Raw genomic sequence first — 17,106 nt, 5'->3', positions numbered from 1 at the left:
GGTTGCCACCACCGGTGAGTTTCCACGAGAAGCTTTAATGGGTGTCATGACGACCCATACGGGGCCCGCTAACAGCTCGGACCAGGAGCTGGGGCCCAGCACAAAGCTGCCTACAGGTAACAGGGTCGCCAGGTGTCTTAGCACCCGATGCCACACTTGGCGCCAATGGGGAAATCAAAGCCCGGAGGGGCTGATCTCATAGCGGGGTTGCTGGGGCCTCGCCATTCTTGGTTTGCGCCCTATTTGCAGACCAAGTGTGGCTGACAGCCACACTGGCCAAGGGCCAGCTGTTATCGTCGCAAAATTTTCCCTTCCCTGTGGGAGAGAGGGGAAACCTTCCGCGAGTCAAACTTGACCAGAGTTTGAAAATTGTTTTGAATTACTTGCCTCTATTTTGAAAATAGCGAGAAAATTCTGAAGAATGGGACTCGACCTGTCAGTACGAGGTTCGACCGTTCCTGGCACCTTTACCAGGGGTAATCAAACTAAGGATCGAATGTGTGCTTGACTTAGATAAATTAACAAAATCGTGTTCTATCCTAAATGCACAGAGAATTCAGGCATGTGCTATGAAACTTTATAAAATGTAGGTTGGAAAACATGATGTATGCTTAGAAAATGCTTTGGAGTTGGGAAATATTTCTAAGGCGAAAGATGGAAATCAATCTCTCAGGAAAACTCTGATAAAAGGATTTGAAAATCATAAGAAAGTTTTTGAAAATGTGAGGAAATTCTGGGAAAATGGAAAGAATTCTCGAGAAAGGATAAACATTGAAGGGAAAATGTTTTTTTGGAATCTCCGACTTTGCAAATTTTCTTTAGAAAATGATTGAAGATTCATAGGAAAATTCTTTTGAGAAAGGAAATTGAACCTTAGGAAAAGAGAATCTTAGCCTTGAAGCATTGAAAATCGATTTTTGATTCTTGAGAATGATGAAAAACTCCTTTTGAATAATTGAAAATGAATTCTAAGAAAAGAATATTTTCCAGGAAAATCGTGGAAAACTTGGTTTGGGAAAATCCAACTTTGAAAATTTTCAGAGTCTCTTGAGCGAATCGATTTCCTTAGGATGAAATTTTCTTGAAAAAAGCATGAGAAATGCATGTAATCTCATGATGCCAATGATTTGAATGGATGAATGCACTTTGATAAAGATATCCAGAAAAATTTCTGAGGAATTTGTTGGAAAATGTGTATTAAATCAAAGTAAATTCTTTACATATTCCGACTATGGCCGTGAACATGTTTAGAATTTAATTTATTTAATTCCACAATGTTTTGCAAAAATTGAAATATGATGTGATTTTGAAGATAGCCTGATAGTGTAGGCTCAATGTGGCTAATAAGAAGATAGTAGATCTGGGATTCGTTTGTATTCTGACTAGGGCCATAAATACGAAATCCTCCGAGTTTACTAGCTCCTTAATAGCAGGTGCACGTGCCATTCATGTTCATCCATAGTGGTTTTCAAATAAAATGCATGATTCGCATAATCAGGATATTGCGGAAATAAACTATATGATATGTGCCCTAATCTAGGCAGTAAAAGTAAATCTTATTCCAAGATTATACTTAATTATTACATTGCTGACATAAAGCAAAATGATAGAAAATAGAAAAAGGAGAATCCAAAGAAAATTGGCATTGTCCAGACTCTTCCGGAAAGCGTGAGTTAGCACAAGAAACACCAAATACAGTAGAGAAACTGAAGATTTCACATTAACACCAATGCCCAGATAATTATACTTAAATTACAGTGAAAAGACACATATTAATGAAATCTAATGTCTAAAGCATGAACGGAATGCATATGAAACTGTCTAAATGCAATACTTAAGCTAAATGAGAAATGCATTTGTATATGCCTAAATGACTAAGCTTATACTAAATGAAAATTGTGTATGAAAATGCCTTTACCTAAATGCGTATGAAAAAGGTATATAGAAAGGCATATATGGAAATGTATATGCATAGTTAGAATGCATATGTAACATGCCTATCTAATATACCATATACAATGCTTATGGTTATATGCAAGTGTTTGTAGACAATAAAATGTATATCATGAATGCACATCTGCACACAGTAAAGTGAATGTATACTCAAAACAAGTACATATTGTAGATACACATAGTATACGTGCACGTAGTGAAAATGAGAACAATGATACGCAGGGAGTGTTGAATGGTGAGTATATACACAATGTTGTATGCAAGTGTTGAGTGCAATGGGGATGCTGTGAGATGGAATGTTAAACAGTAAAAGTGCAATGATGATGCCTAAGCATAGAATACAAATATGGCAGATGACTAGATGCAATGAGGAGGTGCTATATTAATGGTTGTAACAGATGGTCTGTAAATGCATTGTGCAGGGATATGTCATGTTTCTAGTGATATGTAAAATGATAAACAGATATCAAGGCGATGCTACAGGAAATAAAACAAATGTAGATGATAAAAAAAATGAAATCATAAGAGGCCATGGTGAATGGATCAACGAACCGGTTTGGAAAACAGATGCAAAACATATGTTGTCTGTGCTACCTAAATGTAAGAGGCTCTTAATTGGTTAATAATTTGATGAATGGTGTTACTGATGGGTTAATACAACAGACTATATATATAAATAATTCTGTTAATGTACAGTGAATCATACCTGTATAATGAATGAAGTAATGTATAATGACAATGTGAAGATACAAGTATCAGTAGACTGGCAGTGCTAAGTGTATTGAGTGTACAGGGATGATGCATAGATGCCAGATGTTGAGATGAACGTGTGAAGGGATAAGAATATGGGTAGTGTGGGATGATGATGTAACGATGGTATACAGGAGATGCACAAAAGTGCTATGTTAAATATTGGATAGGTGTAAAATTTAATGATATGCAGATTCAATGAAATGTGTACTAGAGAAACCAAAGCAATTCCTAGACTATTATGAACATGTAGGGGCTAAATATAGGAAGATGAATATGGCTTAATATATATGCTACAACAATATATAAGAAGTGAAGATGCAACAGTGAAGTTCAAGGGACAGTGATGATGTGGTATGGTGAAGATGCCAATGCTGAAATTGCAGTAGATGCAGGAAATAACAGGCGATATACAATGACGAAATTGTTGGTTACTATGGAATGCATAGATGGTTGATGGATATAATTCACATGAACTGCCAGCTACAAATTGGTTCCTGTAAACTGATCTTGGGTTGGTCAACAGATAAGGAACATTTTATCATGTTGAAGGCTTCAACACACACACACACACACACACACACACACACACATATATATATATATATATATATATTCCTATTTGCAACCTTAAAAAACCATAGCAGGTTTATCTTGTAAACGCACACATTTCTATCTATAGCACAGTCTCTTGGCTTATGCAACTAAAAACAGGGATTTGGTAATGTGATGAGAGGTAATGGGAATGCCTTAGTTCAATTAAAAAAATAAAAAAAAATTCAATGAAACATGTAATATACAAACGATATGCCTTTAGATGGGAATTAACAAATGAAAGACAATGAAGTGGTGTACAGATATACATGATTAATATAATATAGCAATGTTCTAACTAAGAAACCATAAATGACTAACATCTAAATGCTAACACTATACTTTGCCTAAGTGCTTGTGTAGTGAAGATTTGGATGTCATATCTTGACTATAAATTCTACCGTTCTGAACGAACATAAGAGATATTTTTGCTTAAACAATTGTCTTCAACAGGTTAAGCTCCCATAGCAAACATTATTGTAACCTGACTTCATGCAGCAGGTGTTCAGACAATAGCAACCCTATTCGTCCAAAGATTCTGCTGAAACACTTGCATCTATGTTGTAATTGATCTAATTAAAACTGTTGTGGAAATTGCCAACAAAATGTTCTTCCAGATATCATATATTTGATGACTGCATGCCTGCACTGTACTATATGCTTGTGAAAGTTGGAAGTGGTACCCATTATGTATCCATATAAGAATAGCACCAGAAAAGAACACATCCATTAAGGGAACTGTGAAGTAAGACACGCTGAGTGTTCATGTATATGCAACATATCCGAGCACCATGATACATATGGAGAAAACAACATTCCAAAATATACGATGTAAGATGGAAAAATGAATGCTGATAAAAGGAAAGGGAAATATAGCAAGGAATGTAGCTGAAATACAATCAGTGTGACACTGTAAGAATAGGGGCTGCACAAATAGTGAAAAGGTTGTATGATATATAAAAAAAAAATGAAAGATGTGAATGCATAGCAGGGTACTTCATTACAAGGTAAATAAAATATGATGTTACAGAGGGGTTATCAATATATTATAACATGGATATAGCCACCATATGAACTATGATATAAAGCAAATTAAGCTAATTACATAAAGCAACTTCAATGGTATAAAACTTTACAGAATGCAGAAATATGAGATATGATAGTGTAGGACGCTAGAATCAAATGGAAACAATGATATTCCAATAGACATTCACTATGACTCATTAGCATTTGAGATTTCAGATTAACATTTAGTACTTCAAATTCATATTAAAGGTAAGAATAATCGGTGATGCCAAAACAGATCACTAAGTGATCAGATCTCTTATGCTTGACTACTCATGAAATATGAAGTATAAAACTTGAAAACATAGAAATATACGAGATCATGAGATGTTAAAGCATACAAATATATGATGCAACATGGAATGGGATGTCATAAGAAACAGAATGGGAATGAGTAATAAATTTAGATATAGTGCCTATGTCAATGGCACCCTTCACTGTATGATGAGTCCTTCTGGACCTCGTTTGACACAATGATATGCAGACATCCTTATTAAAAATCATATGGGTATATATGAAATAATGAGATACAGGAAGTTAGACAATGTTGTTGTTAAGCATAAGAACTCGTAAGAAAACAGGGAAGGCATATGAAAATGGCAATATGGACATGAATATGAAGCTGAAACATTAATAAAAATGAGATTTCCAGCAAAATCAGGGACAAAATCAATGACATGCAATGAGGGATGGCATGGATATGAATCTAAAAAAAAACTTTTGATTGAAAAGAAAATATTGTTTCATAAGGCTTATAATCTTGAAAACAAATCAGGCCAAAAAAAATGTTATGGGAAGGTAATGATCCAACTAAAACCTACTCTTCAGAGGGATCGATGATGCCATTGTGAGGCATCACAGATCCTCAACGCATAAAACAACCAGGGGTGTAAATCACATCAATAAAAGTACTGAATTTACAATGCATATGGTTTGAAGATGATGTTTAATTTCCGAAATTGCAGACATAGGTAATGAGATAATCCTATGAGGCGATAAAACGTTAGATTAGACAACTACATAATGAATAAGATTTGGCGTATGTCACTCTAATGAACTCAATGGAATGGAGCTTCCTGGATGCCGGCTATTCCCAACTTTGCAAATTCACTGGAGTTCCTTTATCTTTCTGTTGAAGGAGAATGGAGGTAAGAAACCGTGAGGGGAGAATGAAAAGAGCATAGAGGAAAGGATAGGGATTCGAGAGATAGGGAGTGCAGGAGTCGGATCCCCCCCCCCCCTATGTGTGACCAAAGAGGGGTCCTTTTAAAGATTTTTGAGGGATACCTATCCGCAGAATCCGAGCTTTTCAAAGCTCTTCAATTGGTTTTTAAAAATGTTTGAAAATCTTAAAACCAAAGTTTAAAAAAAATTGAAAACTCGCCGTTTTTAGAGGGGGACAACTTCCTAGCTATTTTAGAAAATTTGGCTTATTTACCTAAAGTTTAGGTAAAGTTTAGGATGACTCGGTTGTGGCACCATTTAGGGCCACTTTGATAAAAAAAATGAATAAAGAAAATAAAAAAAACTAAAATGAATAAAAGCAAAAGATTTTAGGGTGGTGCCACCTTAACCAGATTTAAAGAAAGATTTTTGAAATAAAGTTTTTACTTGATTTTCTTTGCAGGGAGCTCTAGTGTGGCACCACCTATGTGTGGGCCGAATGGTTATTTTGTAAAATTAATAAAAAATGAAAATTAAAGAGAAGAATTTATAAATTCGTGCCACCTCAGGGTGGATCTCGCATGAAATCAAGATTGAAATAAGAGAAATAAAAGGGAAATCAAGTGCGATTCCACCTCAGGGTGGGTCCCACATCATTTTTTTTATAAGACTAGACTAATTAGAAAATATGAAGCAAAATTTGGCTTAATTGCAAAAAGTTCATAAGAAAGATGGCCCCTTGGGGCAAAAATAGTAAAAGTGTAGAGATTTTGTAAAGAAATTAAAAGTCTTTTTGCAAAAGTTGAAATAAAATTTCTTAATTTAAAGCTTTGTCCCTTTCTTTCCAACTGACGACATTTTAAAAAATCAATATTAGAAACTATCCAGATTGTTTTCCTGAGAAAACTTTTTTGTAATTCGGGGTTTTGGGGGTTAATATGAGAGAAATTGACAATTTTGAAAAACCCGGGGATTTGAAATCAATTTTGAAAGAGTTGAAATTCGAATCTGGATTGACAGTTTTGAAAATCAAGAGTTTTGGATCTCGAAATGACATGTTGTGCCATGAAGTGATATGAAATACTCATGTGATGATATGCAAAGACATGTCTTATGAAATGCAATTCTGAACCAGGAATTGGAGATTTCAGTCTCCTGTCAAGAGTAAGGCTTTGAAAATTTGTGATTTGAAGATGTTTCTAAGCCTAAATAGAGAAATTTTGAGCATTGAGAATGAATTTTAGACTTTCTGCAAGATTCAATCTCAGAAAATGACCATTTTATCCTCCAGTGATCTTCGGAGAACCAGTTGTAATGACTGATGGAAGTGTCGGGAAGGTGAGCAAAAAATTGGAGTGTTTACAGATGCCCCTCTTTGCTATTAAGCCAGCTTGTGGCCGAGCTTAGTGGCAAAGAAAACACACCAAATTTGGGCTATATAAAATGCCCCAGTTAGAAGGATCTGACCGAGTATGAGAAAATTGGCCCTTTTGAAGATGATAGTTATGAAATGGAGAATGAAGAAGAAAGATTCACTTTGCGAGAGTAAAGTTCAGGTTTTGCCCTTATCCTGGATGGGACGGAAATACCTTGTATGGAACGAAGCTCAGGTTTTAAACCTTGACTTGATTAGGGAATGAAATACCTCATCAAAACGAGGCTCAGGTTTGTACCCTTAACCTGATTGGGCAGAAGAAGAAATACCTCATCAAATGAGGCTCAGGTTTGTACCCTTAACATAATCGGGTAGAAGAAGAAATACCTCATCAAATGAGACTCAGGTTTGTACCCTTAACCTGATCAGGCAGAAAGGAAATACATCGTCAAATGAGGCTCAGGTTTGTACCCTTATCCTGATCGGGCAGAAAATGGATGGAATCCTCGAAAGAAGAAACCATGATGGAACCTTCAGATTTTGCATAATAAATCTGACAGGAGTTTTACAAAAGGAAGGAAAATGGGTCCCTAAAGCTTGAAAAGGGATTGATTTTGGGTGCCTCATTTCTGAGACTAAATCAGCTTTTGAAATTGCCTTTTGTGAGGGAATGATTGGTGGTTCGACCTCGAACCGAAATGGGACTGCCTGTGGTTGGACAGTGGGGACACAAAGAAGTGTGCGAATCTGAGAGCTCGCGCTCTAAAACTAAAAAGAAGGGAAGGAATCTTGAAAACTTCCGTTAACAAGTCCTAAAGAGGGATGAAAATGGTGTCAGGATGTATCAAAAACGGACATCAAGCTCTCACTTCATCTCAAGATAGATAGAAAATATTGTCAAAATGTTGAAAATTTTGTTGTTGATTCCAAGTATTTGAGAATGATGCACATTGTTGTGAAAATGTTCCATCTTTTCCACCTGAAGTATTATCTCCCAACAGGATTGACTTCATAGAATCAAGATTTGGAATTCAACGTGCTTGCGATTAACCTTATTCAAGGAAGCTATCAAATTCCTTGATATGAATAGGAAAGAGAGAATTAATATTATGAAAGCAATTTGTGAAAGAATATTGATAATGGAATTTCACAAAATCAAAGAAGATTCTTGGCAGATTTGGCAGTTTGGTATCCTGGGATGCTTCTCTCATGATAATCTTTCTGCACTCTTTTGGGATCTCTTGGGTTTCGGGGGAGTTTATTACATCATCTTTCATTTTGGAGATGTCCTGACTTTTCTCTCTTTCTTTTCCCTCTCTCTCTCTCTCTCTCTTTGAAAGGATAGATCACAAACTTCTTCAACTTGGAGATGTTTTGATCCTTCTTTGCCTCAGGGATTATATTGACAATATTGGCTCATTAATTGCAGATCTCTTGATGATAGTGAAAATTAAATATCTTTTAGGGATTGTCGGGAGGTTCATCGCATTCGCCTTCATCTTGATGATGATTTGAACTTTCCTTGGAAGGATCCATCACAAACTCCTTCATCTTGGAGATGATCCAAATCTTCTTTAGCTCGAGGGTCTAACTCGCCTAATTCGTCTTCATCTTGACGACAATTGAGAGATCCCTTTTGCAAATATTTAATTGCAGCTTAGGTAATTTGAGGAGACAGGGCTCGGGTGAATTCTCTCTTTTTCTATCGCTCAAGATATTTCCACTGCCTCATTTTTGTAAGAATGGTCTTTAAAGATGTGTCATAATTGCGATCAATATCAATCATTTATGGCTTTGCAATAACATTGAATTTTATTTGTTGGCCATATTAAGGATTTATCTTTCATCCTTTTGGTTGGCCAATGGAAAGAATTTGGATTTTGGATCCTTTTTCGCAAAAGATTTCCGCTTGTGGAAGTAATGATGAAGGTAAACTGACGTAAAGATTTGTAAAATGAAGATTTTGAAATCAACAAGTAATTGATTGACAAATTGGCAAAATATTCTTGAAATCATTGGTGAAAGGGAGTATTTGAAGTCTGGCTTAACACATTTGTGATGAAAATTATCCTTTCCTTTCCCTAAAGGAGAAGACTCAGGCTTAGCCCTTACTTGAATGGGAAATGAAAATTACTCCTCTGTTCCTTGAAGAGGAGGTGTTTGCAAAATGAACTTTCAAAGAGAAATTAAGCTTTCTTCAAAGCTCCCTAATATCAGGCTTCTCTTATGGAAAGGGGGTCGATAGTAGTGAGGTCGGTAAATTAGATCATGAAGGAATGAGTCTATCACACTCTCTCTGAAAAGAGGGTCCTTCATGACGAAATGGCCTAGTATGGTAATTAGGGGGCCACCAGGAAAGCGAGTCTTCGTCGAGCCTCTCCCTATAAAAAGGGTTTCTTTTGTGAAATTGAAAATTTTTTTGCAAACGGTTCACGAAGATACGAGTCCCTTCAAACTCTCCCTGAAAAGAGGCTAAGTGAATGAATTGGATAGCATGCGAGAAAAACGAGTTCGCTCGAACTCTCACTAAAAAGGGTCTCTCGCAAGAGAAAATGATTGAAATTTGGATATTGAGCCAATAGGCGGAATGAATACGACCATGATTGGCAAAGGTGACCCGCAGGTCGAGAATGATTGAGATAGAATTGGTAACCCGAAGGTTTGAAATTGGATAACCTAACGGTCAAAATTGAGAAATGGTTGACCCAAAGGTCAAAATTGTGTGACCCAGAGGTCAAAATTGGAAATTGAAAATTGAGAGTTGGAAATTGGGCGACCCAAAGGTCAAAATTGGAAATTTGGTAATTGGAATTGAAGCTTGGAAATTGGAAATTGGAAATTGGAAATTGGAAATTGGAAATTGGAAATTGAAAATTGGAAATTGGAAATTGGAAATTGGAAATTGGAAATTGGAAATTGAATGACCCAAGAGTCGAAATTGGAAATTGAATGACCTAGAGGTCAAAATTGGAAATTGGATGACTCGGAGGTCAAAATTAGAAATTGGATGACCCGGAGGTCAAAATTGAAAATTGAATGACCCAAACGTTGAAATTGAGAATTGAATTTTGGTGAAAGGTTCGTACGAAGACTGAATCTAGAAGATTGACTAATGTGACTGATGGGATACTAACATGTGGTTATATTTTGGAGGAATACCAACATAAGCACTGGGTTTTACAAAATGTTCCAGCATGAGCACTGGATTTTGGAAATGTACCTAGTATGAGTGCTGGATTTTGAGAAGTATGTCAGTACGAGTACTAGATTTTTGAAAATATACCAGTACAAACACTGGATTTTTGAAATAGTACCAGTTTAAAACTGTATTTTGAAAATATACCAGTTCGAGCACTGGTTTTTGAAAATATACCAGTTCGAGCACTGGATTTTTGAAAATATATCAGTCCGAGCACTGGATTTTTAAAAATATGCCTAGTTCGAGCACTGGGTTTTAAAAATGTACCAGTTCAAGCTCTGAATTTTGGTTCACTGTTATGACTGTCTTTTAAATAGCAATTGGGAATTGTGATGGGACTAGTTGCTGAAATCTCAAGACTAACCAACCAAATTAATATTAATGCAATTGAATGCAAATGAATGCAAATTGATGCATACGGGTGTGCAAGTATGTAAAATGAGAGATTTGTTTATCCTGTGTGCATACAGAATAAAATTTTAAAATGCCCTAGTGTAACTGGAAAAGGAAAATTGGATCCTTATTGAAGGGAATAAGAAAATTACAAAGAAAGAATAAATGCTTCAAGTATAGAATTTTTTCAAATGTTGAGCACTAATGGGATCTAATAATTCTACCCCATCAGCATTGATGAGTCGATATGAGTTGCGGGGTAATGCTTTTTTGATGACATAGGGACCTTCCCAATTTGGTGACCATTTCCCGTTGGGACGATGCTTGAGATAAGATGTGGATTGAAGTACTAAATCATTGACTTTGAATCTCCTTTCGATGACAGACTTCGCATATTGTCTGGCTATTCTTCGGCAATAGGATTGAGCATGCTCTACTGCTTTTAGCCTTCTCTCGTTGAGCAAGTCTAGTTGTACCAGTCGCTGCTACTGGTATTGATCAAGAGATAATTCTAGAAGTGATGTAAATTTCAAAGCGGGTTTCTAAACATGCAGAGACAATACTACTTCGGTTCCATAGACCAGTTCTGATGGAGTAGCATTTGTTGAAGTGTGAATGGTAGTTCGGTAGTGTAAACACCCCAAATTTTTACTCACCTCCCCGACATCTCCACCAACCATTGTGAACCATCCTTTAGGATCATCGGAGGGCAAAATGGCCATTCTCTGAGCTGGAATCCTGAAAAACTCTAGATTTCATCCCTGATTCTCAAAATTTTCCTATTGTTTTGCTCAAAATCATCTCCAGTCACAAAATCTCAAAGTCTTATTCACATCAAGATGAAATTCCACTAGAGGGGGGGTGAATAGTGAAATACGATGCAAATTGATAAAATAAAAAATAAGGCAATAAGACACAACACAATAAACACAGGATTTATACTGGTTCGGTCAAAACCCTGACCTACATCCAGTCCCCAAGCAAACCACTTGAGCTTTCCACTATAACATCTGAGTCACCGGATAAATAGTACAACACCCTCTTCCTCAGAGGTCTTCTTCTCTCAATAGAGAAGGGGCACACCCTCTTCCACAGAGGTCTTCTTCTCTCAACAGAGAAGGACAACACCCTCTTACACAGAGGTCTTCTTCTCTCAACAGAGAAGGGCAACACCCTCTTTCTCAGAGGTCTACTTCTTTCAACAAAGAAGGAATACAGTGAATAACAGAAAGTTACAATACTTCCTATAGAACCTTCAGAATGATATGAATGCACGAATGAAGGATTCTCAGAATGTTCTGTTCTTTTCACTCAGAAGATACTCTTTGTCAAAGAGTTATTCTTGACTTTTTCTCTTTCTTTTCTCTTTCTTTTTCTAGGCTCTCTTTCAAATATCGAATAGGAATTTTTCTCGTTGTAAGCTCACATATCCATTCCTTGTCTTGAATAGTTCATTTGAGTGTGTTTATATAGCTTTAAAAAAGTAGTCGTTACTTTTTGAAATCGTAGCCTTTTTGAGATGTGAAATGTCATGTTATTTCAAAAAACATCTTTAGAGAAATTCGAGAAAGTCTTTTTTTCATAAAAGTAAAATATAGGGTACACTAGTTGTTGTAATATTTTAGGTAATATATATTTTATGTAAAAAGTCTATTTCTTACAATAGTACATTGAACGTTGGATTGTAGGCTGTCATGTAGTTTTGTCTTTATCCTAATTAATGATTTGTGGTACATAAGTACTTCTTTACTTAAAATGAGTGTAAGTACAATAAATGCTTTGAGATATTTATTTGTACATAGTCATATCAAGAGTTTTCTTTATGATGTGTTTTTCAAAGTCTACAAAGAGAATGAAGACTTCAAGTAAGTTGACATTCTTGAGAAGGATATTAACAAGGATTTCTTACAGGAAGTATTTAATGATATACAAAGAGAATGATGACTTCAAGTAAGTCGACATTTTATGGGTTTGTAAAAAGGTAACTAGAGTCTTTTCAAAACATATTATATTTGTTTTCTTTGTGTAGCCGATTTCATGTTTTGTCTTTTTCCTATATTTGAAATCATTTCTTTAAAGAAGGTAACTAGAGTCTTTTCAAAACATATTATATTTGTTTTCTTTGTGTATCCGATTTCATGTTTTGTCTTTTTCCTATATTTGAAATCATTTCTTTAAAGAAGGTAACTAGAGTCTTTTCAAAACATATTATATTTGTTTTCTTTGTGTAGCCGATTTCATGTTTTGTCTTTTTCCTACTTTTAAAATCATTACTTTTCAAGTTGTCTTGTATATGATATAAGGTACAATTATTACATTTTGAAATCATGTCAAAATACCTTTTTCATAAAGGGTTATAAGAAGGTACAATTATTTGTTTTCAAAAAGGAGCTTTTTGAAATTATCGTATACTTTTATGAAATAGCTTTTATGAATGAGTATGTAATATGCAATATGCATGCTTCTGAAGGTTCTGTTACATATGACTCTAAAGAAGAAAAAATCTTCAACTTGAGGTAGTCGATCTCTTTAGATGGTCTTTAGGAGTGCATGGCTCAACAAACTTTTTCTTCAAGGAGTATGATTGCACCATAGTTGTACTTGAACAGGAGGTCTCCATCCTTTTTGAGTGAGATATCCTTGCATCAAATACTCGTTAGATATATGGCAAAGCATATCTAGTCATAATATAACATTTTTCAAGAAGACATATTATCATACTATATGAAATCAAATAAGACAGTGTATCATATTATGTGACATCAAAACAGAGTTTCTCAACATTCTCCCCCTTTTTGATGATGACAAAATATGCTCCCCCTGTCAAAAAGTCATTATGCATAAAAAGAATACTTATCATAAAAATATTGAAAAATGTTAAATACGAGTATTTTTCTCCAATAATGGAGACAGGTTTTCTCCCCCTTTGTCATAGACAAAAAGGAAGGGATCAGAGTAAGAGAGTTATTACAGACCAAAATTAATTAAAGTTATTACAATCCAAAAACAAATAAGTTTATTCCGAAGGTGGAGAAGATTGAAGTGAACGGTTGGCTTGATCCGGCTGGAAGGTCTGTAGAGTCTGCTGCAACGGGGCTTGATTGCGAAGTATGCGATCCTGAGAACGTTGGACATCCATCAGTGCAGAGAAGTAATCAAAGTTGGATGTTGGATCTTCTTCATCAGAGCCGGGAAGGTGCAGGGACCTTTGATTGAAGAAAGTAGCATCGAGGACCTGAGAGGGATAGAGGATAGCTTCATTTTGAAGGGGTACTTTGAAGTATTTTAAAATGGGAGTTATAAAACACCCGAAAAGAAGAGGCTGGAATTTTTTATAGCGAATAAAAAGATCGAAAAGAATGTTGGACCAATTTATCTGAGTAGAACAAAAAATTGCGTAAAGAAGAAGAGAGATTTTTCTTGGTACTAATCCCTTGCGTGGAGGCTTGGGATAGATATTGTGGAGAAGAATTTGGGCAAGCAGTTGAGCATGAGGTTGGAGATTCCTCATGTGCCAGGGAAGGTGTGTGCAGTTGGTACAGAGAAGAATTTTTCGAAGTACCGACCGGTCGAGTGGTACTATGTTGTCTAGGTTTATGCCGGTGGAAGGAAGGTTTAGAATTCTGCCTAATGAGGAAGCATTAAAGAACATCAGGCGTCCGCGTACTTTGGTGGTGATGGTAGTTTGCTCATGATCAGAGGAAAAAATTGTGTAGAAGAGTCGGACGAGTTCGGGATAGTAGGCAGCTTGGAATGAAGATCCCAGTAAGTGTTTAAGTTCGGGGAGAGATCTTTCTAGGTCAAATAATACGAAGTCGTCGTAGTGAACCAATTTACCTTCATGAATTGATCGTGAGCTGAGTGAGTTGTAGTGGTGAAATAGATCGGGATACCTTAGATCGGCGGCAGTGATTACATTGTTTGAGGAGGAAGCCATGGCAAGAGCTTAGGAAGAACGAGCAAGAGAGAAATAAAACTTGGAAAGAGTTTGTAAGAGAATAGAGATATTCGTAGGGAATGAGATATGAATCAATCTAATAAATAGAAGAAGAAAAATAATGATGATAAGAAATGAATGACATTGGAAGTGAAGGATTTTTAGATTTTAGCTGAAAGAGGAAATGCGTGAGTTGTAAAAGAAGAAGCTTGTGAATGATAAATCAAATCAATTTTGGAAGATAGTGTATTATATTAGTATATATGTTAAGAAGGACATAGTTTCGAAATGATTTTTCTATATATCTATCAAATTTACTATGGGCGAGTTTATTGAATAGTGAGAAGTGTCATGAATTGAGTATGGAGTGACATATTAAACTTAATGATTCAATAGTTTTTAAAGATTTTCGTGAAGACCATGTAAGAAAAGTTATAAAGTGAATAATGGCCTAATAAGAACAAACAACTTTTCAAAGAATTTACTTTATGTGAAAGCTTTCCAAATGCGTGAAGGATGAGTTTGGAATAGGACAAACAGGAATGTATGAGGGGGTGCAATAATTTCTTATTTAAGAAGTGTATATTTTGGTATACGTGAAAGGAGTGTGAATAGATATAAAGAAGGGTGATACGGATATGTAGAGAAATGAGAGTGGTCATAAAGGACAACAATCACTTGATGTTAAATAGGAGATGACATAAAGTGGAGTTATGATAGATAAGAAATTAAGTTTTGCTTAAGGACAAGGTTTTGATGATTCTCGATTGAAGAGCGATATAAAATATATGAGAGAGTCATGATCACGGATGGAAAGGTACTTCGTATAAAAAAGGTGATACAAATCGTACTTATGAGTGGAGTACAAGTTTTTGAAAAGAGAATTTTACAACACTTTTTCGTAAAAGATGTAAAGCATGAAGAGATGATAATAGATTGTTCTTAAGCTATGATATAATAGATGATATAGTAAAAATTTACGTGAAATATAACAACTTAAAAGGTGGTACGAGAGGATAATCATTTGAATTTTTCATGAAATGCATTAAGATTTTAGTGAAGTGTCTCGATAGGAGGAAAGGAAGACATGATAGAAATAGAGTGTACGTAATACATGATATAACAAATGATATAGTAAAAATTATACGTAAAACATAACAACTAGATCTTTAGAAGAAGGTAAAAAGAACTAAAAAGATAATCATTCGATTTTGACTAAAATTTGAAAAGCAAGATTTCTCATAAAATAATATGTTATCATGTTGAAGGTGAACCAACTTATCGTAAGAGAAGTTTTCACAAAAGGATAAAAAGAATAAAGGAGTTATGAGATGAGTGATGTGAACAATGTCATGATAGCTTTTACTTTAATATAATTAGTTCTTATGGATATGAGTGAAAGGAAATAGGACAAGGAGTCATTATGGATGTGTACTTGAAAGATGACAAGTGGAAAGACATAAAGAATGTGTCTTATAAGAGTTTAGTGTATACGTGAATATGGAAACCTAGTTTGACTAACAAAAAATCGATAAGAAGAAAAACCTTTTAAAATAAGATTTTAACATAACTTATAAGAAGTATTAATTTTAATAAATGTGATTAATTTATAAGTCACTTAGTTTGCATATTCCTAGTTCTCTTCTAATTCATGTAAAGTCTTCATGTTTCAATGGTTTAGTGAATATGTCTGCTAACTATTGATTAGTGGGTATGAATTCGAGTTTAATTATGTTGTTTAAGACTTGTTCTCTTAAGAAGTGGTGTCTTATTTGAATGTGCTTAGTTCGTGAGTGTAAAATAGGATTCTTAGATAAGTTTATAGCACTAGTATTATCACAGAAAATAGTTGTATTTTCAAAATTTAAACCAAAATCTTTTAAGGTTTGTTTCATCCAGATAACTTGTGTACAAGCTAGGCTAGCAGCAATGTATTCAGCTTCAGTAGTTGATAAGGATACACAGTTTTGTTTCTTACTGAACCATGATACTAGTGAGTGTCCTAGCATATGACATGTTTCACTTGTGCTTTTTCTGTCAGATTTACTTCCAGCAAAGTCAGCATCGCTGTATGAGATTAGATCAAATGTAGAGGATTTTGAATAGAATAATCCAAAATCAACTGTCTTTTAAATATCTCATTATTCTTTTTACAGCTTTAAGATGTGATTCTTTTGGATTTGACTGAAATCTAGCACACAAGCAAACACTGAACATAATATCTGGACGGCTAGCAGTTAAATATAGTAGTGATCTTATTATAACTCGGTATACCTTTGTATCCACAGACTTACCATCTTCATCTTTGTCCAAAACAGTAGTAGTGCTCATAGGAGTGGTTTTTGAAGCAGTTGAGTTCATGTTGAACCTCTTCAGAAGTTCACGAGCATACTTAGATTGATTGATGAAAACTCCATCCTTGGTTTGCTTAATATGCAGTCCAAGAAAGTAGTTGAGTTCTCCCATCATACTCATTTCGAATTCCTTCTGCATGGACTTAGAAAATTCTTCACAGAGAGTGTTGTTAGTAGATCCAAAGATGATATCGTCTACATATATTTGAACAATTAGGGTATGATTATTCACTATTTTCACAAATAATGTTGAGTTTGATTTGCCTACAGAAAAACCAGTTTTTAATAAAAAGGTTTTGAGTCTGTCATACCAAGCACGAGG

This window comes from Nuphar pumila, chromosome 4, assembly GCF_984573655.1.
Source record: "Nuphar pumila chromosome 4, dmNupPumi1.hap1.1, whole genome shotgun sequence".
Classification (NCBI taxonomy): Eukaryota; Viridiplantae; Streptophyta; class Magnoliopsida; order Nymphaeales; family Nymphaeaceae; genus Nuphar; species Nuphar pumila.
This window is presented reverse-complemented; position numbering follows the sequence as displayed.